This window comes from Canis lupus, chromosome 7, assembly GCF_003254725.2.
Source record: "Canis lupus dingo isolate Sandy chromosome 7, ASM325472v2, whole genome shotgun sequence".
In the NCBI taxonomy this organism is placed as follows: Eukaryota; Metazoa; Chordata; class Mammalia; order Carnivora; family Canidae; genus Canis; species Canis lupus.
This window is the reverse complement of record NC_064249.1, coordinates 19,315,788-19,338,313: the sequence shown is the minus strand read 5'-3', so window position 1 is coordinate 19,338,313 and position 22,526 is coordinate 19,315,788. Positions and strand designations below refer to the sequence as shown.

Here is a 22,526-nt window from a genome sequence, read left to right as displayed (position 1 = left end):
TTCCACAAAATCATATTTGTTTTTTAGTCCCTTTTCAAATTGTGTTTGTATTGTTGCTGAGAACATAAATCTCAAAACAAGATTTATAAAGTCATCATTTCCTTTCAAATGCTCATGATCAACATAATACTGAACAGTAATGTCATTTTGGACATTGGGAAAATTACCTAACTTTTCTAGCGCTTAGTTTTCTACTCTATGTAATGGAAATGATAATAGTATCTACTTCATAGAGTTCTTTTGAGAATTTAGTAAAATTGGAAATATAAGACAATGAGTACAGAGTCTGGCATACACTAAATATTCAATAAATGTTAGTGCTAACGTTATTATGATAATGATCTTTACCATCATTATTATGTCACAATCCTCTCTTCTGACCTTATAGTTAGGTCAGAAGACCTAATCATCTCAGATTCCAGTTTCTTCCAATATTTTCTGTAATTCAGCCATGGAGACTCTCAGTAATATCCAGATGATGATGATGATGATGATGATGATGATGATGATGACAATAACTATATGACAATGTGGACAATAAAGACAAAGTCCCAGAACAGCTTGTTATGAATGATCATGTGAGTTTGGAGGATTCTTGTATTATAGCCAGAAAACCCAGGAATGTTTCAACCTAGGCTTTGTTTCTTTTCACATGATATCCACATAGAAGAAATATTCATAAGAATCCAGGGGAAATGGCAAATAAGTTACCAGTTTATTATTAGCTTGTTCTGTACTTAAATTCCAAAGCAGAGATCTCTGGTTAGCTGTGTTAATGAATGTAACCTGGTGAAAAGGATTGCTTTAAGTGCTTTTTTTTCACTAGTTTAAGTATAAATCCATATTTTAGGGTCTTACTAACTTCAGGTTGACCATTTGGTACAAAAGACTAAAAAGATGAGAATGCTTGTGGATGCCAAGAAGGGCAAAGAGAGTAGGATGACTAGGATTACCTTTGGAGAAGACCCTTCAACACTTTCTCTGGCTCTTGCTTCATGGTACAAGAGGAAGGAGGGAGATTCACAATTAAATGCAGGACCTTATATACCATACCCCCATCTACAACTAAATGTGGTCCAACAATGTTTAGGATTTGGCTCCAATTAGATTAATATTCCTTTGGAAAGTTAATATTTCCTTAGAAGAAGGAAAAAGAAATCCTTCTCTACTCTTTTTCCCAAATGGTGATTCAAGAACCTTTTGAGCCTATAATAAAAAGAAATGGAATGTAGCTCTATAACACATCAAAAAATAATAATTGCTAAAAAAAGTCTGAAAAATAATAATGAATAATGAAATTTTGAGTTCTTGCCTTTAAGCACTCTAAAAAATTATGTTTTTAGTACCTAGCCTAGAAAGGCCTAACATTTCTGAAACTATATCTCTTCTTGAATAGAAATGAATAGATTTTTAAAAAAATCTTGTTTATCAGTTTAGCTCTCAACTAATCAATGAAATGCAGTTATTAATCACCAATGAATATATATATACACACACAAAGATGGAAGACCTCCTCTATGACAGCATCAAATGCAAAAGAAAAGGACAAAAATCAAATGTTTTTTGTAAAATCAGCATAACTAGAAGCTTATGCAGATAACAAACAGCCAAATGATAAATATCCTCCAAGGCACTTTGTGCTCTTACAATCTTCTGGCCAATTAATTACCTTACTATTATATCATAAATGATTCTTAAACATACCCATAATTGGAAATTTCATTCTAATATTTTTTTTCTGTTTTGAATATTGAATACATTTTCAAAACCTCTACAGACTGCAAGGCAAAATGACCCAAGATTTTCTTTACTTAACCACAGATCGTAAGAAGAGAAAAGAGAAGCTTTCTGACCGTTTTTGAGTTGGTCCTTGGTAGGGTTGAATCACAGCAGTTTGTGAATGTTTCACAGATTCCTGAAAACATCAGTTACACTTCAATTGTTCAGATCTAAACTACTTTTATATTATAAAAGAGAAATAAAATTGGCTTAGACTTCCTTATCCATTCATCCATTCAAGATCTGACTCTCAGGAAGATACAATCTATGAAGCAGAGAGTTATTATATAATGAGGCAATTAATACAATATAGATGTAAAAGAAGGTATTTGGGAGTAGAGAAGAGGGAGCAAGTCACTCTGCCTGGGGGAAGGGGAAGGAGGTGTGGGAAGGATTCAAGGAGAAGATGGAAAAACTGTTTTCAGTATGACTAAGAGAACCAGGTGGACAAAGGCAGGGTACGAGGTGTGGCAGAGGTAGAGGAAAGGACATTCTAGGTGGAAGGAAAATCTTCATACATGCATGGAGACATGGCAAAATATATATGTTTGGGGAGTTGAGAATCCTTTTTTGCCAAGAAATCACAAGAGAAATGAAAAAATATAAGGAAGAGAATGCTGGTAAATGATGCTAGAAAATTAAGCAATGAACATGTGGTGAAAATAAGGCACAGTCAGGAGTTTGAAATTGATTCTCTGATGATTTCTGAAGGGGAATTAGTGATAGTTTATTTGAAGAATGTATTTTAAAAGAAATATTAGTAGAGGCCATTGTAAAAATTAGCATGCAACTGAACTTTGGCAATGGAAATAGAGAGAAGGAGATGTTTAGGAGATTAAACACACACACACACAGAGGTTAGAGGAACAGATTAGATGCTGAGGATGGAGGAGAAGGAATAATCTAAAATGAAGCCCTAATATGCTAATTAACAAATTATAGAAATACAGGAAAGATCTAATTAGTGGAGAAATCTGTGAGCCCAACTTTTCATATACTGAGTTAGAGGTGCTTCTGGGACAACCAGGTAAAGCTATTCCATTGTTATTTAGGTAGAATCTGTGGCCAAGAGAGGTTTGGGCACGAGATAAAGATTTGCAAATCACTGCCACTCAGTTGGCAGTCTAGGCTATGGAATTGGAAAAGACTGCCCAGAGAGAAATTGTGGAGAGAAGAGAAGTGACTCACTCTCATTGCATAATAACTGAGTCATCAGATGATATATCAGGTCTGATTACTTACTGATTGTAATTTTAAAAGACCTGGGTAGGGCTGGATTGTCCCAAAAGGCAAAGAACAATCTCCTTAGTGCCCCTCTGGCAAGGGTGGAGAAGATAGGAGAGGAGCTGTTGTAGTTGAAGCAGGAGTAGGATTGGGAGCACAGTGAGCCTCCCCCCTCCCAATTCTGTCTTGCCCACAATGCACCCAGGGCTTTAGAGAACATACCATTAACTATATTGTAATATCTGAGAAGCTTTCCGTTTATCCTTTTGATTGAATTTCTACCAGGTACATGTGTACACACGTGCATGTGTGTATGTGTACATATGTGTATATGCGTGTGAATGTGTTCATGTGTGTTTTCCATAGACACAATACAGGAACTGGCAAACGGAATCCATTGATTAAACAATACACCATCCAATGTCATCTACTTTCTACCTAGGTAAGTATTCAGTTATCATCTCTTGTTGAAGCCATCCCTAGAGCTCCAATTCTTCCTGGAGGACTCTGTATCGCCTTTTTGGATTTGCTTCACTGGCTCATCATCTATATTGCCTTTCTGTCCCATTACACGCAAAATCATTCATTCTTTCAACAAATATTTAATTTCAATCTACTTTATATTCCTATTCTTAAAACAGGGCCTAGTACAGATGGAGTTTATAAATTATTTAAAAAATTGAAGAATACTATTACTGTTATTGGTATTATTTTTATAGTAGTAACTATTATTTATTGAAAGGAGACCAGGAAAAAAAAAAAAGAAAGGAGACCAGGATCCTTAACAATTTATTGAGTACTTTTCATATATTCTGGGTTTTGTGCTAAATGTTTTATATGGGGGAATCCCTGGGTGGCTCAGCGTTTTGGCGCCTGCCTTTGGTCCAGGGCGCAATCCTGGAGTCCCGGGATCGAGTCCCGCGTCAGGCTCCCGGCATGGAGCCTGCTTCTCCCTCTGCGCCTCTCTCTCTCTCTCTCTCTCTCTCTCTCTCTCATCCTCACTCTCTCTCTCATGAATAAATAAATAAAATCTTTAAAAAATGTTTTGTATGTGTTATCTCCTTTTACTCCTCATGATAATCCTACAGTATAGACATTATTATTCTTAAGGGATGACTCCACTCTCCATCTCTGCCACTGTAATTTCAGCTACATCTAACACAGTATGCACTCCCTTCCTGAGTAAGAGGGTTTGCTATTTGCAACTTTTCATCCCTTGGCATCTAGGAGTGCCACTCTGTTATGGGTTGAATACTTAAAAAAAAAAAAAAAAAGGCTGGAAAAGGTGTCCTATTTCTCACCCACAGCATTCCTTCCACATCTGCACTGAGTTCCATTTCTTCTTGCCCTCAAAAACCATCTTCCATTAGTTTTCCTACTTTATTTTAACTTCTCATTTCCTTCTTACCCCTTCCACTGAATCCTTAAATATTCTCAGCTCTCTCTTACCTTAAAAAAGCAAGAAAAATAATATATGTCTTCTTTTCCCCAAATGTACTTTAAGCTAATACCTACATCTAGCCTATAGTTTTATGGGCAAAGTTACTGCTATAGTTGTCTATACTCCCTGGCTCCTGATTCTCATCCTTCTTCAGCTCACTGAGTAGGGGCTCTCCTACTCCTATCACTCAATCAAACACCATCACCACCAAGGTTATGCCTTTTTTCTTAACTCATTTTATGCTTTGCTGTGGTTACTTGGAAACAGCCTTTTTAGGGAAATTTATCACTAAAAATAACTTGCAAGACTGATTCAAAACATGCTGAACAACTGGAGGTGGGGCTGCCTTAAAATAGCAATAGCATACCAGTTTTACTGAATATCCCCAAAAAGGCTAGACAATATTAATTGCCCCTAATGAGGGAGGGTTAAAAATAAAATATTATAATTAGAAAAAGAAGTATTTTTAATCTATAAGATACTACTTGTCAGGTTTAATCTGATCCGTAGTGAAATGGAATAGAGAGGCCAGGCAAAAGTTGGTCGAAACAGGCTTTTAATTTTTTTTTTTTTAATTTATTTATGATAGTCACACAGAGAGAGAGAGAAAGGCGCAGAGACACAGGCAGAGGGAGAAGCAGGCTCCATGCACCGGGAGCCCGACGTGGGATTCGATCCCGGGTCTCCAGGATCGCGCCCTGGGCCAAAGGCAGGCGCCAAACCGCTGCGCCACCCAGGGATCCCGAAACAGGCTTTTAATGGGATGCACTGCTCCGGGGCCGCAGGGGAGGGAGGGTGGGGGGGCGAGGGGAGGGAGTCGCACCCAGGCAGACCGCAGGGGGGTCTGTAAAGAGTTTTCGTTGGGAAGGTGGGGGCAGGACGGCCTTCCGATTAGGGCAAGGATTACAGGTCTTGTAAGCTAAATTAGGGTAGGGTGGCAAGGAGGCATTATTGGGAGGTTGCTGGCCTGGAGTCGGCCGTTTTGAGGTCCTCAGTCTCGCCAGCCCAACACTACTCAAGGCATCTATAAAGTGACTATGAAATGATTTTATAAGCAGTTGTAGAAGAGCAATAAGTGAATTCACCATCAGAAAAATAACTGAAAATAACTGCAGCCAAGTTCAGAGACCTACAGTCACAGCACTGGGACTTAATTGGTATGAATATTATTTATTGACCTTGACTATGTTAAGGGTTTGTATTTAGATTTTAATATCTCTATGTCACTAGGAAACAGAAAAACTAAAAAACTAAGGAACAAGACTTTTCTGAACAACAATGCCATGCTGGGCAAGCCGGTAAGAGATTTGTAGAAGCTCAGTTGGAGAAAAGACACAAATTCAAAAGAAGTTTGATTAGAATTTAAGTCTTGGAATGGCTACAGAGGAGGGAAAGGAGAGGAGGGAGGGGGTTTAATGGAGAAGGCTTTGAGAGATAGGTGTTTTAGGGAAGAATGATAACTAAAACCTTTCCAAATTTGCGACTCTTAAATGGTGTCATCCTGAAAAGAAAAAAAAATATATATATATCTAATATAATTTGCTTACACTATTCTTTGAACTTTATTGCTTAAACTTTGACTATATAAAACCCAAATATGAATTATCTGAAAGTAATGTAACTTGTTCAGAAATAAAGTGAATTCATTAGTTTCTTTATTAATAAAAAATTTAACCAATCCATATACTGTTGGTTGGTATTTACCAGTCCTCAGATCCAATCTAAATGGCTCTGTCCTCTACAAAGCTTTATATCTCAGGCCATATCACTATTAATGGCATTAAAGTAGCCAATGACAAAATCCAGAGACTTCAGATATGTTCCTTTATTTTAAATTACAGAGAAGCATCCCTGATTTATCAAAAATAGTTACAAGTGAGGAAAGCAGAAAGAATTTGAACCGACAGTTTTGACATAGGAACAAGAATTTTTTTTTTTTAATTTTTATTTATTTATGATAGAGAGAGAGAGGCAGAGACACAGGCAGAGGGAGAAGCAGGCTCCATGCACCGGGAGCCCGATGTGGGATTCGATCCGGGGTCTCCAGGATCGCGCCCTGGGCCAAAGGCAGGCGCCAAACTGCTGCGCCACCCAGGGATCCCAGGAACAAGAATTTTATATTGTATTTTGATAAAGCCTTAAAAGTAACCCACTACTTAAAAAAATCATTCAATAATATATGCCACAAACAACTTCATCTCTAACCACCTCTAAAGCCCATTCTTTAATTTCACCACTAAGACACAGGTTAAATTAGTGAAATGAAATGAGACTTGGGAAGAGGGTAGGGTCTGGAATAGGTAGGGGAGCAGATGAAGCTATACTTGGGAATGGGAGGAGAGACCAGGTGTGGCTCAGGTAAAACTCAGGGACGACGGAGGTCAGAGAAGGACCATGGGGTCACGGAGGGGTAGGCTAACATGAATACTAATCCATATTGAAATCATTACCCACATGGTCCAGTTGGGAACAGTGTTATATTCATAGAAGAGCAGTAAAATAAGAATCCTGATGTTTATTTATGTTTTTTCTCAAAATTTAAGGGAATTCCAGATTCTGCATAATGCTGTCCAGATGTAGATTGGGTGAGAACTTTCTCTAGTGTACATGAAAAGCACAGAGCCTAAGAACAGTCATATGTTATTAATTTTCAGCTAGATACCCATACATTACAGGGTAATTTAAAAATATCTAAATTTTGTGGTTGCCAAATCAGCATGAAAATCTATGTCCATGATAACTAAATAATAGCCATGTTGAAATATCACTACTCATGAGAAGAGGATAAGGGTAAATATCCATTAAAAAACTGGAATGAATTTGTCTCTTTATGCCACATGGTAATGAAAGCTGTAGTTAAGAAGATGCAAAACCACTGATATAGAAAGTGGGCTATAGAGATGTTTTATCCTGGGGTGCCCAGGTGGCTCTGTTGATTAAGCGTCAGACTCTTGCTCTTAGGGTTGTGAGCCCAAGCCCAGGATTCAGCTCCATGCTGGGCAAGGAACCTACATAAAAAATAAAAATAAATAAAGATGTTTTATCCTGTCAAAGCATTTTCTTGTGTCCTAAATTTGCTTATGTGATCAATCTTAAATATAAATCTGGATTCACTACTCTCTTATTTTGGGTACTCTCTTATTAAGAAGTAGCATTACTCCAAATTCATTATCAAATTACATATTAAACAGCTTTGCAGAAGTGATAAGCAACTCAAAAGTCTTAGTGGCTCAATGACAAACATTAAATTTTCCTCATATTATATATCAGTGATTGTGAGTCATCTGCTATAGCTCTTTCCACATATCTGCCTCTGAGAGCACCCAGGATTAAGGAGCAGTCCTTTAAAAAAAAAAGATTTTATTTATTTATTCATGAGAGACACAGAGAGAGAAAGAGAGAGAGAGAGACAGAGACAGAGAGACAGAGAGAGGCAGAGACACAGGCAGAGGGAGAAGCAGGCTCCATGCAGGGAGCCCTACGTGGAACTCCATCTCAGGTCTCCAGGATCACACCCTGGGCTGAAGGCAGCACTAAACCACTGAGCCACTTGGGCTGCCCAAGGAGCAGTCCTTATTTGGGACATGCATTTTTGTAGCAGAAAGTTGGACACATGTAAATGTTCTTAAAGCTTCTGCTTGAATGAAGTAAATATCTCATCTGCTCATCTGTCATTGGCCAAAGCAAGTCACACGAACAAGCCCAACATAATGGACTGGGCATATAAACTCATCCTATAGAAGGCACTATAAGTCACATAGCAATGATGGGTTATATCATCCTTTTATAAGAAAGGGAACTACACAACTAGGATTGATAACACAGAGACTTTATACTGTAAGCTTTGGGGAGTTAACTGAACTGAGGTTTCTATAAGGATAGCAGCAGATTCTGATTTTTGTTAGATTAATCACCATAGCAAATTTTGAAAGGAAAGAATGCTTCTGTGACAAGATAAAACATTTTCACAGCTACTGTCTACTTCAGTAGCTCTGGGTTTTTTTGTTTTTTTTTTTTTTTAATTTTTATTTATTTATGACAGTCACACACACAGAGAGAGAGAGAGAGAGAGGCAGAGACACAGGCAGAGGGAGAAGCAGGCTCCATACACCGGGAGCCCGATGTGGGACTTGATCCTGGGTCTCCAGGATCGCGCCCTGGGCCAAAGGCAGGCGCTAAACCGCTGCACCACCCAGGGATCCCTAGCTCTGGGTTTTGTTGGTGAGCATTCAGGATCACTCATTCATGCCTTTCTATTCCTCTGGAAGTATACTGTGAAAGGTCACCCATAATATCTCTCTATCATCCATCCATATTTTAACTGCACCTTCTTCAGCATTTGACACTTTGAACACATTCTCTTTAAATCCCCTCACCACCTGGATTTAAAGACATAATCTTTCCTGCTTCTTATCCAGCCCCTCCTATTTATGTTAAGGGTGCTTCTTCCTTCGCTTGCAAAGTGGTGTGGTTCTTTTGAGTACCATTCTTGGCCACCATTGTCTTTCTTATTTTATGCTCAATCTGTATTCTCTCATACACAACTTTAACTGTCTCCAAAGTTAAAATAATTTCACAGTGTGATTCTAACTCTGATCTTGCTCCTGACCTTCATGAAATTCATGATTCCCTCCTAGGCATTTTTCCAAAAAGTCTATGTTTCCATGAGCCTCCAGAACTACATAGTCATGTACTTCTATCTGAAATATCTTTCCCCTTTACAGCTTAACCCTTATTTATATTTTTATATTCAACTCAAATACTCACTCTCTAGACAGCTCTCCCCCACTCCCCTTTGTGTGTTGACTGCCTTTTCAAAGAGAGTCCTTTGCATGGCTCCGTCATGGCACTCAACACACTATCATCATTGCTTATTTGTTTGTTTCTCTCCCTTTTAGAAACTCAGATCCTTTAAGGAAAAGACAGTTATTTGTTTTTGTATACATAGCAACAACTGCATGTCTAGCACCTACCAGGTACTCAAAAATGTTTTAAAATGATTGAATTGATATAGAATGAGTGGTTAGTGAGAGACAGAATTCCTTTGAATCCGGAAATAAGTTTGGAGACTGAGAATCAAGGAATCTTATCTATGATATATTTTTAGAAAAGTTCAAGTCTACAGTGTCTGCTACAAAGGTGATATAATCTAGGACACCTTATGAGAATTTTTTTAAATGTGAAGCTTCATAACCTAAAGGGTAATTTTATTCAAGTTTTATAAATGATCTTCTTACAACCAGATATCCATGTGTTTTAATTGTTCATGTTTTCATTTGAGTTTATGATCATGTTGTGAAGTGGAACTATTTTAATTATTTCTGGCTTTATCAGACAGGCATTTATTCAGAGGATCAGGGCCACTAGGGACCCATCTGTGTGTGTGTGTGTGTGTATGTGTGTGTCTATCTATCGATCTATTGATCTATCGATCTATCGATCTCTCTATGGATTTGTTATAGAGATTTGACCTTACACAATTGTGGGAGCTGCTTAAAAAGCAGTCTCTTTAAGTCTGTTGTCTTTCCATCCAGTGCTGGAGCTTAAAATCTATGAGATAGGCAGTCAGGAAGAGAAAATGGTTGCAAAGTCAGGGAGACCAAGAATAAACTGGAACCCATAAGCACGAGCTGGAATCTGCAAGGTTGGACTGAAACTGATGTCAGTTTTTGTTCCTCTGCCCTTAGTGCTATGTGTATTCTGGAATGTCGGGGTGGGGGGGCGGGGGGCTTCACCATGAGGCTAAACAAATACATTTGTCCCAGGAGTCAGAGAAGTTATAGGAGGGAAGTGCAAGAGTTGTAGGCCCAGCTCCTGGCTTACGCGAAGTGGGTGAGCCAGCCTATAAGTGACAATGTATATGAGCCACAAAATAATTGCTGCTTCATGTCTGCCTTCCAAATCTTGCACAAGAATATCCTTTGTGGTTTACCCTAACCACAGACTTTCAAGAAAGGTCATTCTGGGAAATGTAGTTCAGGCTAGCCAAGTTGACACATTGCAAAGCCACCACACTGGCTTATGAAAATTAAGTTATATGTGTATGCCAAATGACATCACAGCCTAGTGTATTTATTGAATATTTTCTTGTTCTAGTCTTTGGCCATTAACTCACTGAATTATCACAACCCAATGCTGTAGGGACTGTCACCGTTCCCATTTTCCAGATGTGAGGAAACTAAATCACAAAATGGTTAAGTAACTCGCCTGAAGTCATTGAGCCAGTAAGTAGTAGCAGAAGCAGGATTTAAACTACCTGGGAAATACAACTCTAGAGCCTCTGCTCTTGCCCATTATGCTCTATCACCCTGTGCAACACTGTGAGAAAAGTTCTGGAAGAATTGAGTCGACAGATGGCATAATGTAGTCTAAGCCTGGAAAGTGTGAAAGCACCTGGGCCGTAGCAGTCAGCACTGATTTTCCACTGTGCAAAACACAACATTGTTTGCTTGATTAAATTAATGCTTTAAATTTTGCTTGAATTTACTTTTTATGGATTTAATATTTTGGTTTCATGTTGTATGAAAGCTATGGTGACGTATAAGGAATTTATATATTATTTATGTTTGCATGTATAATTTTTATGATGAAAAGAATTAAAATCAATATGGTTCTCAAATAGCAAATGCTTTAACTCATCTTGAGGTGAGCTGGGCTATTTCTGAGAAAGAAAGGAAATGTAAAGAGCCAACATCTCTGAGTTATCACTAATAAATTAAAGATGAAAAAATGCACTAAAAATAAACAAGTGAATCACTACTTAAGTCCACAGAGAAATGCTTTTTAAAAACCCTCAATTCCAGGGTTCCTGGGTGGCACAATCGGTTAAAGTGCCTGACTCAGCTTTCAGCTCAGGTTGTGACCTCAGGGTCCTGATTTTGGGGTTGAGGGGATTGAGCTGCACATCCTCTCTGTGCTCAGTGCGGCGTTTGCTTTAGATCTCTCTCCCTCTGACCCTCCCCCTTCTAAAAAATAAATCTTAAAAAAAAAAAATCTCAATCACTACTAAATGAGAGATGCTTTTGACAGATGATACTGTTTGTGAATTAAATGTACATGCAGTTCTCCTTGTCCAATCACAAAAAGCCAGATTTTCACAACAAAAATACTTCCTCTTTGTCTGTGGGGCAGATTCTTAAAATGTTCCAAATGTGCTCTAGCAGGCAAAAGCAATGGGAATCAAGGTACGTCAGGATGATTATGGTTGTCTGGTTGGGAGCCTTCTGAGACTGTCCTTGTGCAATTCTCTGTGTAATTCAGCATTTGAAAATTAAAACGCATTTGGAGTTTTCTGTGACCATGGCTTTGCATTGCACAATTCCTGAACTGCTTTCAATCACTTAACCACTTCCCCCTTACACGGATTGCCTACATTTCCTTTACAGCGCATCATGTGCTAGGAGAAGTGTCTTAGTCTATAATGTGTGTCTCACCTGCAAAACACTGGAATCATACTTGGCACTGAGTCAGCTAACAGACTTACAGTGGCTTTATCCTGAAAATCTAATTTGTATGTAATTCTGAAACTACCAATCTCTAAAAATACACTCAGCTTTAGATAAGGTATATTTTCCTAAAAGTGCTTTTTTTTTTCTTAAGATTTATTTATGTATTTGAGAGAAAGAGAGAGAGTGTGCAGAGAAGGGGCAGAGGGAGAGAATGTCTAAGCAGACTCCCACTGAGCAGGGAGCCTGAGGGGGACTGGATCTTGCAAGCCATGAGCTCCGGACCTGAGCCCAATCCAAGAGTTGATGCTTCACTAAGCCACCCAGGCGCTCCCCAAAACTAGTTTATTAAATGCCTTGCCTGCAGATCAACTGCCTGCCCTGGCCCTGGAGCATCTCTGTCTGTGTTGGATGCTTCCTGCCCTAAATACAGGCCCTGCCAAGCCCATCTCTGCCTTGCCTGCTATTTGGAATCCTCTCTCATCTTTTATAGAATCCCTTATAGTTTTGATAAGACCTAGCACACAGAGTGCTTACTATGTGCCAGACACCCTTTTAAGCATATACTAATTTTTAAATGATGCAAAAGAGTGGTAAAATAATTTCTAGAAGATTATGTAGCCATTAAAAATAAGGAGATATAGGGGCACCTGGGTGGCTCAATTGGTTAAGTATCTGCCTTCGTCTTAGGTTGTTATCTCAGAATCCTGGAAAAGTGCCCATTCAGGTTCCCTGCTCAGCAGGCAGTCTGCTTTTCCCTCTCCCTTTTGACTCCCCCCACCCCCATTCATGCTCTCTGTATCTTTCTCAAATAAATAAATAAAATTTAAAAAAATAAATAAGGAGGCATAATAATATGAAACCTTATTGATGATATAATATTAAGTGGAAAATCAAGTTGCAGAACAAAACGTTAACATGATCACCTACGTTAAAACTATACATTAGATATATAAATAATAGTTCTTGTTCTTTCCCTCTCTCTCTCTACACATACACACACACATGCAGCTTAAAGTTTTAGAAAGCATATATTTATATATCTGTATAGTTTAAATTTTTCAATGAACATTTAAAAACAAAATAAATAGGAAAATGACTACATAAAAATAAACTATGATTTTAACAAACATACCAGAACTGGCGATTTTTTTAAAAGATTTTATTTATTTATTCATGACAGACACAGAGAGGCAGAGACACACGCAGAGGGGGAAGCAGGCTCCATGCAGGGAGCCTGATGCTGAACTCGATCCCAGGACTCCGGGATCACGCCCTGAGCCAAAGGCAGATGCTCAACCACTAAGCCACCCAGGTTCCTTAGAACTGGCAATTTAAGTAAATTAGTGTTATATTCATGAAAGGAGAGAAACTTGGCTAGATATTAACCTTATTTTAATCATGATTTAAAAAAAAATTTTGATATCCACTGTTAAGAACTGCCAACTAAACCAACATTGTGTTTTTCTGAATATCCCCCTATGAGAACATAGATTTCTAATTTGGGGATTTTTTTTAACCACACAGTGGCATTTGTCATTGTGGCTGATGAATGAAATTGCTAATGATCCTGGGTAATGCCGATTTTAGTCAAAACTGTGCAGACTTCTCTCTCATTCAGAGCACTGTAATTTTTTAAAGGATGTTTTATGGGTAACCATTCACTCCTTTTATAAGGCATAGAGACCTCAAAGTGTTTTCAAAGTCTATTTCAAAATAATAAGCTTAATTACACTCTGTGGGGAGAAATCTGCATATTTACCAAAATTTTCACTGCAAAGTTTCCATTATTTTAGTTAGCTGCCAACTGGACTAAATCTTTAAAACTTTTTAATAATTTCATCAGTGGTAGAAGTTACTAGGTAAATGCTTTACTTATCACCTGAGATTTTTCTTCCTCCTGCTTTTAATAGTACACCTGTCATTTCATCTCTATAAGTAACTTTTGAATGTAAAGTATTTCACATATTTTATAACTTATTCTTGCATTTGAATGAAAATAACCTTTTACTATTTTTGCCTATAATTACCATCGCGATGAATAGCAGTAACCACCAAGTTGCTTAAATAAAAAACATGAAGTCCTCCTAGAGCTTTTCTCTTTCTTGGATTTCCCAAATCCATTATCTTTGAGCCCTGTCAACTCTTTTTATTAAGTGCTCCTTAAATATTACTTTAGAGCTTTTTCACTTCTTATATAGATTCCTATCATAGTCTCACTGGACCTCTGCATTTAGTTTTATCTCTTCTAACATCACTTCCTCAGTGTCATCACAACAAACTTTCTAAGGCCATATCAGTAAACCCCCATCAACTTCAAGATAAAACACAAACCTAAGGCTGTACAAAATCTGACCCCTGGTTACCTATCTTCCCAGTCTTATCTTTTCTCCAAATTCCACAGGCATCCTAAGATCTGGCCACAGACAACAACCTATAGTTTTGTGAACATGCCGTACTCCCTTCCTACACCTTTCCATTATTTTCCCTTTATCCTTTCTCAGCTTAATTATTTCTTCTTTGAAAACATCTGTTTCACTTCTACCAAGATTTATCTTATTGGAACCTCCTTAACTCCATTACTCAGAACTAAAATAGGTAAGCTTCCTTTAGGAACCCGTAGATCTTTCCATGCCTTATTACATTTGTTATACCAGGACTTTTGTTTGTAAGTTCTGAAACTAAACCCAAAACATTTAAAAATAGAGAAGGGGGAACTAAAGAGAATGCATTAAGTTAAAGCCAGTGGAGGGTGTCTGGGGGGTTCATTTGGTAATTAAGTGCCTGACTTCAGCCAGGGTCATGATCCCGGGGTCCTGGGTCCGCCCTGCTTTGGGCTCCCTGCTCAGCAGGGAGTCTGCTTCTCCCTCACCCTCTGCTCCTCCCTTCTGCTTGTGTACTCTCTCTCTCTCTCAGGTAAATAAATAAATAAAATATTTTTAAAAACAGCAAACCGTTAAAGCCAGTGGAAAGACCAAGAGGTAAATTTTAAAGCATAGCTGAATATAGTGGCTTAACCAATGTCTTCAGGAGTCCACATATTTTCCTCCATTTTTATCTTTATTTTTCCCTATATTATTGGCCTTAATCTCAAGTAGGCTACCACTACATGGTGACAAAGAAGGTCACCAGCTGCTTTCTTAAAATTTCCATCAAAAGTACTCATTGAACTAACTTCGGCCATTTACCTGTTTTACTGAAAACTCACATTACTCAGGACAATGAGATAGCCTGACTGACCAGGCCTAGGTCATATACTCACTCTTGGTGCTGGGGTATGAGATAGAGTCAGTGCTTCCTAACTATGAACTGACAATAAGAGAAATAGTCCACCAGAAAGGTGCTGAACATAGAAGGATACATAAATCTACTATAACCCTTATCATAATATATTATTATAGTCTGTTTGTCTGCTCACTAATTTGTGAGCCTTTTCAAGGTATAGATTAGATTGTTTTCTTTTTAAAAAAAAAAAAAAAGATTGTATTTATGTATTCATGAAAGACACAGAGAGAGAGAGAGAGGCAGAGACACAGGCAGAGGGAGAAGCAGGCTCCATGCAGGAAGCCCGATGTGGGACTCGATTCTGGAACTCTGGGATTACACCCTGGGCGGAAGGCAGGTGCTAAACTGCTGAGCCCTCCAGGCGTCCCAAGATTATATTGTTTTCAACTATGTAACCCAATCACTAAGTATACTCATATTAGTGTTCTTGTGAGAACTTCATGAGATAATGTATTTATAGCATTTATAATACTATTCAACCATAAAAAAGAATGAAAAATTGCCCTTTATGACAAAATGGATGGACTAGAGGGTGTTACGCTAAGTGAAATAAATCACATAGAAAAAGACAAATACTATACAATCTCACTTACGTGTGGAATCTAAAAAATAAATAAACTAAGTGGTTTATTTTTTTTTAAGATTTTATTATTTTTTCATAAGAGAGAGAGAGACACACACACACACACACACACACACACACATACACAGACACACAGACACAGCCAGAGGGAGAAGCAGGCTCCGTGCAGGGAGCCTGATGTGGGACTCCATCCCGGGTCTCCAGGATCAGGCCCTGGGCTGAAGGTGGCGCTAAACTGCTGAGCCACTCGGGCTGCCCTGGATCCTTCTTTTTAAGAACAGTGAGTTTTCTCAGAACCCTTCCTTTCCCAAACCAATTACTGCCAATTACTGTGGCATATCCTTGGTCAGAACTGGATCAGAGTGAGACCACTTCAATTCTCAATGGATTAAGCAAGATGTTTTCAAAGGAGGACAATGTGCTCTCTAACATTTTTGGGGCCCTGTCAATATTAAGGCAGGGGTGGGGGTGGTGAGGGAGCATACAGCTCTAGTGCTGACAAAAAGTGAAGTCTACATTTTGCAGGTGTTTCCAAAGTAATATGCACTCATTGTTGCAATCTAATACATCTGTAGTGTCTATAGTAACATTACTATTCTCCCCTATTGGCCCCTTATTTTATCCTCTAGTTAGCAGTTTGGTATGCTTCTTATTTGCTCATACAGAAACAAGACCATGCTGGTGAGTTGGCTCCCCCAAATTGAAACATGCTATATATATTCTATAACATTTTCTTTCTAATAGGTGCATATCCCTTCTATAATATACTGTGCCAGTTATAAACTGTATTGCTTTTCAGGTCATAGACCACTCTTTGCCCTGTTTCCTGATCCTGAAGCCGTCTTTAAACATTTCTTTTTTGATAGCTGGCTCAGTTTTTAGGGTCTCTCAATAGAGGGTGCTGGAGAGACACCTCAAGTCCAAGGTAGGAAGAAGGATTTCTCTTCCTGCTTCCTAAGTGTGGTTTTGGCATGGCAGCCAGTTGATGGCCCTGGAAAAGGCCTAGTAATGCCTTGTATCAGCAGCTCACCTCGTGGACACTCTGACAAGTTTTTCTGCCATGCTGAAGGTTGGTCTGGGGACCATCTGTAGTGTCCCTAGCAAGTTTCTTGTCACAAGCACGCTGTGTTCCCATGGCAGCCTCACCCTCACTGGAGGTATGAATCTTCAGTCTTGGCCAGAGGGAGAAGAGCTCTTCTAGTTTCTTCCTTCCTTCTTCAACTCTCCTTCAGCCCAAGGAATAATAAATGCTTTAAGCGTTTGCTACTTTTCTACTTCTTAAGAGTTTTCTTTCCCTCTTTTAGTAGTTAACCAATTTTATAGCTTAGCAATTCTTCATATCAAATTTTCTCCGTTCAAATTACTGTTGTGATTCCTTTCTTCTCACTGGATTCTGACCGATACAGATGAATATACTATCATTTGTGGTTTTGCTTGCATATCTTGCTTTTGTCTTTATTATTTAATAAATATTTACTGAGAACCTACTGTGTGCCACATACTAGTTTAAACAAAAGGAATATTGTAATAAACAAAACTAATAAAGTCCTTACTTCATGAAGTTATAGTCTAGAGCAAAGATTCAGATAATAAAAATAAACATAAAAAAAAAGATAGTGATAAATGCTGTAAAGAAAATAGGAATATTTAAGAGACTAGAGAGTAAAAATAAATCAGAGGATAGAGAACAACCGGGTCACATACATTATTCATTAATTTAACAAATTATATTGAATTGTTACCCTATGTCAACCCTGTCCTATGAGCTAGAAATACAAAGAAATGATTGAACATGACCCTTTCCTTCTTAGAACTCATGGTTTTGAGCATATTACCCTGGCCCTTTAAAGATACCACCTAGGAGACAGTTCTCCCAAACAAAAATATTTTGTAAGCCAGGAAGTTAAAATCCCAAACCATACTAGGGAGTACTTACTCTGCGAAGAAAAAGACGAATGGCATTTTTTCAGGTACATAAGTAAATATAAGGCAGGAAAACATGTTTATACACATACTGCCTATATTGCTTTATCATTTTCAGCATGATGATAAACCGCCCATAGAGATTACCAACTCTGATCTCTTCACACATTACAGTCAGATGCCAACATCTTTCTTTCAGAAAATTTGAGAATCCCCTGTATCATCTTCAATCTTCTTTATTCTTCCAGGAATAAATTAATAATAAACTATTGCTTCATGAAGTGACCTCACACAACAACTCCTTGAACTCTGTATACATTAACACAACCAGAATGATGTGAGATTAGGGGAAATCCCATATACTTTCTGTGGCTCATCATTTCCTTAACCTTGCCAACTTTTTTTTTTTTTTACCTTCATAAACACTATGATATAATTATAATGTTCAGCCATTGTTTAGCTTCCTAATCTGGATATGAAGATGGATAGATTTACCAGGAAAATGGAAAAGTTGGTTTCAGGCTGTATTCCTTAAAGTTTGGTCATGAAATAAGGATCAAATATTACTATTCAGAAGCATGGCTGCCTTATTGTAGAGAGTAGAAATTTTCTTTGTGTTCATATATGCAACTACTACATTTCCACTTTAATTAAAGCAGATGCTATATGAACATTTTTCAGGCTGAAAAACATTTTCCCTGAAAAACAGGGAAGTCCAAATATGAGGAAATAGGGTTTCATAACTTAACTGAAAAGTTCAGAGATAAAAACTTATCTGGCAAAAAAATTACATTAAAGATGGAAATGAAAATTAAAACTGCTAGTCTAGTTAAAGGATTATTTTTAATCAGTGAAAAATAATTTCAATCCCTCATCTTTAAAATGAGACAAGTAATACCTTCCAGCTCCAGTTGTTAAAGGACCATATATGAGAGTGAATATGAAGCACCCAGGGCAGTTCCAGCACTCTACAGGGACTCAACTAAAGTCTGTTCCTTTCCTTTCCTCCTTTCTTAATATCTCCAAGAAATATCCTTGGAATACACTCTCCTTGACTGGCTAGAACAAAATAATATCAACCATGCTGTTAATGATTCCAAGCTTTTTCAAAATGTTTTTCTCCATGTGCTTCACTTTAACCAGTGAATATTTCTAAGCACCTACTACATGCAAGATCCCTCCAGGTCCTAGAGAATATGGCTCTGAATATACCTGACACAGCCTTTGAGTCTCATGAGAAAGACAAGTACCCATCAAACAATTATGCAAGTAATTAATTATAATCATCCCTATTTCATACCTTTCTCCTTAAACTCTTCTCATTGAGTAATGTATGATATGCTTGGCTTATTTACCTAGCTATTGTCTCTTTCCCACTATAATGCCTGTTTTATAACCTACTAAATTCACCAAGATTAGTGTTTGACATATAAGACATTCAATGAATATTTGTTGAAAGAAATGCATGAATTATAATTTTAACAAAAACTTTGAAAAAAGTTAAGGAAACTATATGAGCCTTTAACACAAGGGTTGACCTAGTGTTTTATACCAAGGCTTAAAAAAAGAAGTTTCATTGTATGTAAAAGAGAAATAAGGGACTGGTCATATAGAAATTTAAGGGCCTAACTGATGTCTTCTGAGAAACCATAAAGTGCTAAAGTTGAGGTTAGAACACAGGAAGAGAAGAATCAGACCTATAAATACAGAGAACAAATTGATGGTTGCCAGAGGGAAGAGGATAAAGGGATGCACAAATATGTAAAGGGGAGAGGGAGATACAGACTTCCAGTTATGGAATGAACAAGTCACAGGAAGAAAAGGCACAGCGTAGAGAATATAGTCAACGATATTATAATACTATTATACGGTGACAGACGGTAGCCACACCTGTGTATACGGTGCAAGTATAGATTATAGTGTATAGTATAGTATATAGAATGTAGTATGATGCATAGACATGCTGAATCCACTATGCTGTACACTTGAACCTAATGTAACATTATCTGTCAACTGTACTCAAAAACAAACAGACAGGATCCCTGGGTGGCTCAGCAGTTTGGCGCCTGCCTTCGGCCCAGGGTGTAGTCCTGGGGTCCTGGGATTGAGTTCCACATTGGGCTACCTGTGTGGGGCCTGCTTCTCTCTCTGCCCGTGTCTCTGCCTCTCTCTCTCTCTGTGTCTTTCATAAATAAAGAAAATCTTAAAAAAAAAAAAAAAAAAAAAACAGATACAGACTGAGTGAAAAATTTTGTAACTTAGCACTGGTGTAAAGAACTAAGATTAATATAAGAAAAGATATAAATAATTCATTAAACCTTCAGGGGAAAATACAAATCCTGCATGTTAGTTTGAAAGGATCATAACCTCTAACGAAGTGAGTAGTAAAAGAAAGGGTAGTCAGGCAAGCCCATTTGACCATTATTTTAATTAAAAATTTCTTTTTCACAGGCTAAACACATATTTGATTAAATTTAATTCTTTTCTTGCAACTTCTCAGATATCTATGCTGGAGAAAAGACACATGTTTAGCCTGTGGAAGTCCAATCTAGGCAGATAGTTTCTCAAGCTGTGTGTATTAACGCCTAAGAGTCGAAAATCAGTTTTTATAAGGCTGGTCTTAAAACAAAAATGAATGCTAAACAACATATATGACTGTATCTAATCTATGTGATCTCAAGTGCATAAAGGAAACCTTAGACAAATGGGAATGTGCAACTTTCTCTAAAAGTCCTGTGATCAAAATGTTCAGAAACACACTTTCTTCTTGATGTTCCCAAAGGGAGATTTTCACATATAACAAGATACTCTCTTACTGGGAATTTTATTACATTCTGACACTAGCCTGTGTCCATGTAGTCAATCAAAAACAATATAATTTTTTGAAATATGAGAATACTATAATGTAATTTGCCTTTTTTTTTTTTTTTTTTGAGAGAGAGAGAGGGAGAGAAAAGATAGAGGGAGAATGAGAATCTTAAGCAGGCTCCACGCCAAGCATGGAGCCCAATCTCATAACCCTGAGATATGATCTGAGCCAAAATCAAGAGTCAGACAATCAACGGAGCCACCCAGGTGCCCGTATAATGTAAGGTTCCTTTTTAATAAATACACTTTGCTGAGAACATTTTATTGTGTAATGCATCAAGGCTAATTTATCATTTAACCCTTTATGATAAATATGTTGGACAGAGTTCTATAATTTCATCATAAACACAGCATATATTTTTAAAGATTTATTTATTTATTTCAGTGAGAGAGAGTGTGTGAAGAATGCAGGGCGGAGGGACAGAGAAAGAGGGAGAGAGAAACTCAAGTAGACTCTGCGCCAAGCCCAGAACCCATGTGAGGCTTGATCCCATGACCCTGAGATCAGACATGAGTCAAAACCAAGAGTTAGAGGCTCAATCAACTGCACCACCCAGGCACCCTACGACATGTCTTTTGTCAAAGATAAGGAGAGATTACTAATTCTTATCTTTGTTTACTTCTCTAAATCAACTTTGGGATCACATCAGCTGATCTTGGAAATAACAAGATCCAAGCCTGGCACCATGGATATGGCAAGCAGAAAACTAGTTGACACCAAGAATTACTCCTGGTGCAAATGGTCAAAGTTAAAAAGTTTTGTATGGGGGTGCCTTGGTGACTCAGTCCATTGAGTGTTCAACTTGTGATTTCAGGTCAGGTCATGATCTCAGGGTCATGAAATCCAGCCCCCTTTGGGCTTTGCACTCAATGTGGGGTCTGCTTGTCCCTCTCTCTCCCTCTCTGCCCCCTCCCCCTCTTGTACACTCTCTCAGTCATACATGCTCTCTCTTTCATAAATTAATTAGTTAATTCTTAAAAAATAAAGTTTTAGGGACACATGGCTAGGAAGCCAGAGAAAATGAGATTAAATCAAGGAACTTCAATTAGTTTTGAAGGGATAGAATGCATGTGTGTTGGGAAAAGTGACAAGGTATGAAATTGGAATAAGCAAGTACATATCATATTATTAAAGTTTTTTGTTTTTGTTTGTTTGTTTCTGTTTTTTGTATGCCAGACATATATTACAAAGGGAATGAGGAGCTAGGAGCTATTGAAAAATCTTGATCCGGAAATTTAATATGAACAATACAGTGGAAAGAATCTAGAAGCATTGTGGTGTGAACATTGAGCTAGGAGTAGTGGAGAGAGGAGTGATTATATATGAATGGTGTCATTGGACTAGAGGAAGCTAATAAATAAGGCATTTGGTAATGAGAACCCAAATTAAGACAATCATATAAGAAGCAAAAAGTTGGAGCATATCTGGGAAAAAGTTAGATATACAAATACATGATTATTTTTATCAGAATCTATATACACTGTTCCTTTTATTTTTAAAGAAATGTGCTAATGTGCCATGCAACCTTTATCCCCTTTCTTTATTGTATTCCCAAAGTCTTCATTCCTCTCTGTCATTCTCCATGCATTTTTTTTCACATTCCTGGTTTCTAATTCTTCCCAGAAAGGTACACACCACTTCAAACACCATGATGTCGTGAAAACTATACTGTATTTATGAGCTGGAGTTCTTTGTTGCTAAGTATAGAAACCATCTCTGAGGGAAAAGTAAGGAATCAAGACTCTGGGGTTAAAATAAGGAAAGAGGGTCAAAGTCCTATGGATAATTAGTAGGGTTTTAAACTAAGCAATGGAAATGTATTGTAAAGCCAGTGGGAGATCACAAAGTCTATAGGAAAGATACTTGGAAACCAAAGCAAATCTTTGAGGCTAAACGCTAAGAAATATAGAAAATTCTAGTTTAGAACATTAAGGCATCAGCAACAGAATGAAAAAAATCAAACTCTGTCATGTTGTT

General features: G+C 37.8%; 1 long non-coding RNA gene across 2 annotated transcripts in view; it reads left to right on the top strand.

Moving 5' to 3' along the window:
• The first annotated feature begins 382 nt into the window (after positions 1 to 382).
• LOC112648233 (uncharacterized) overlaps positions 383 to 22,526 on the top strand; it is a 51,285-nt gene continuing 29,141 nt past the window's right edge. For both annotated transcript variants that reach the window (XR_003128842.2, XR_003128841.2), the window contains exons 1-2: positions 383 to 578; positions 3,370 to 3,445. This is a non-coding gene — a long non-coding RNA (uncharacterized LOC112648233). The remainder of the gene's footprint in view (positions 579 to 3,369; positions 3,446 to 22,526) is intronic.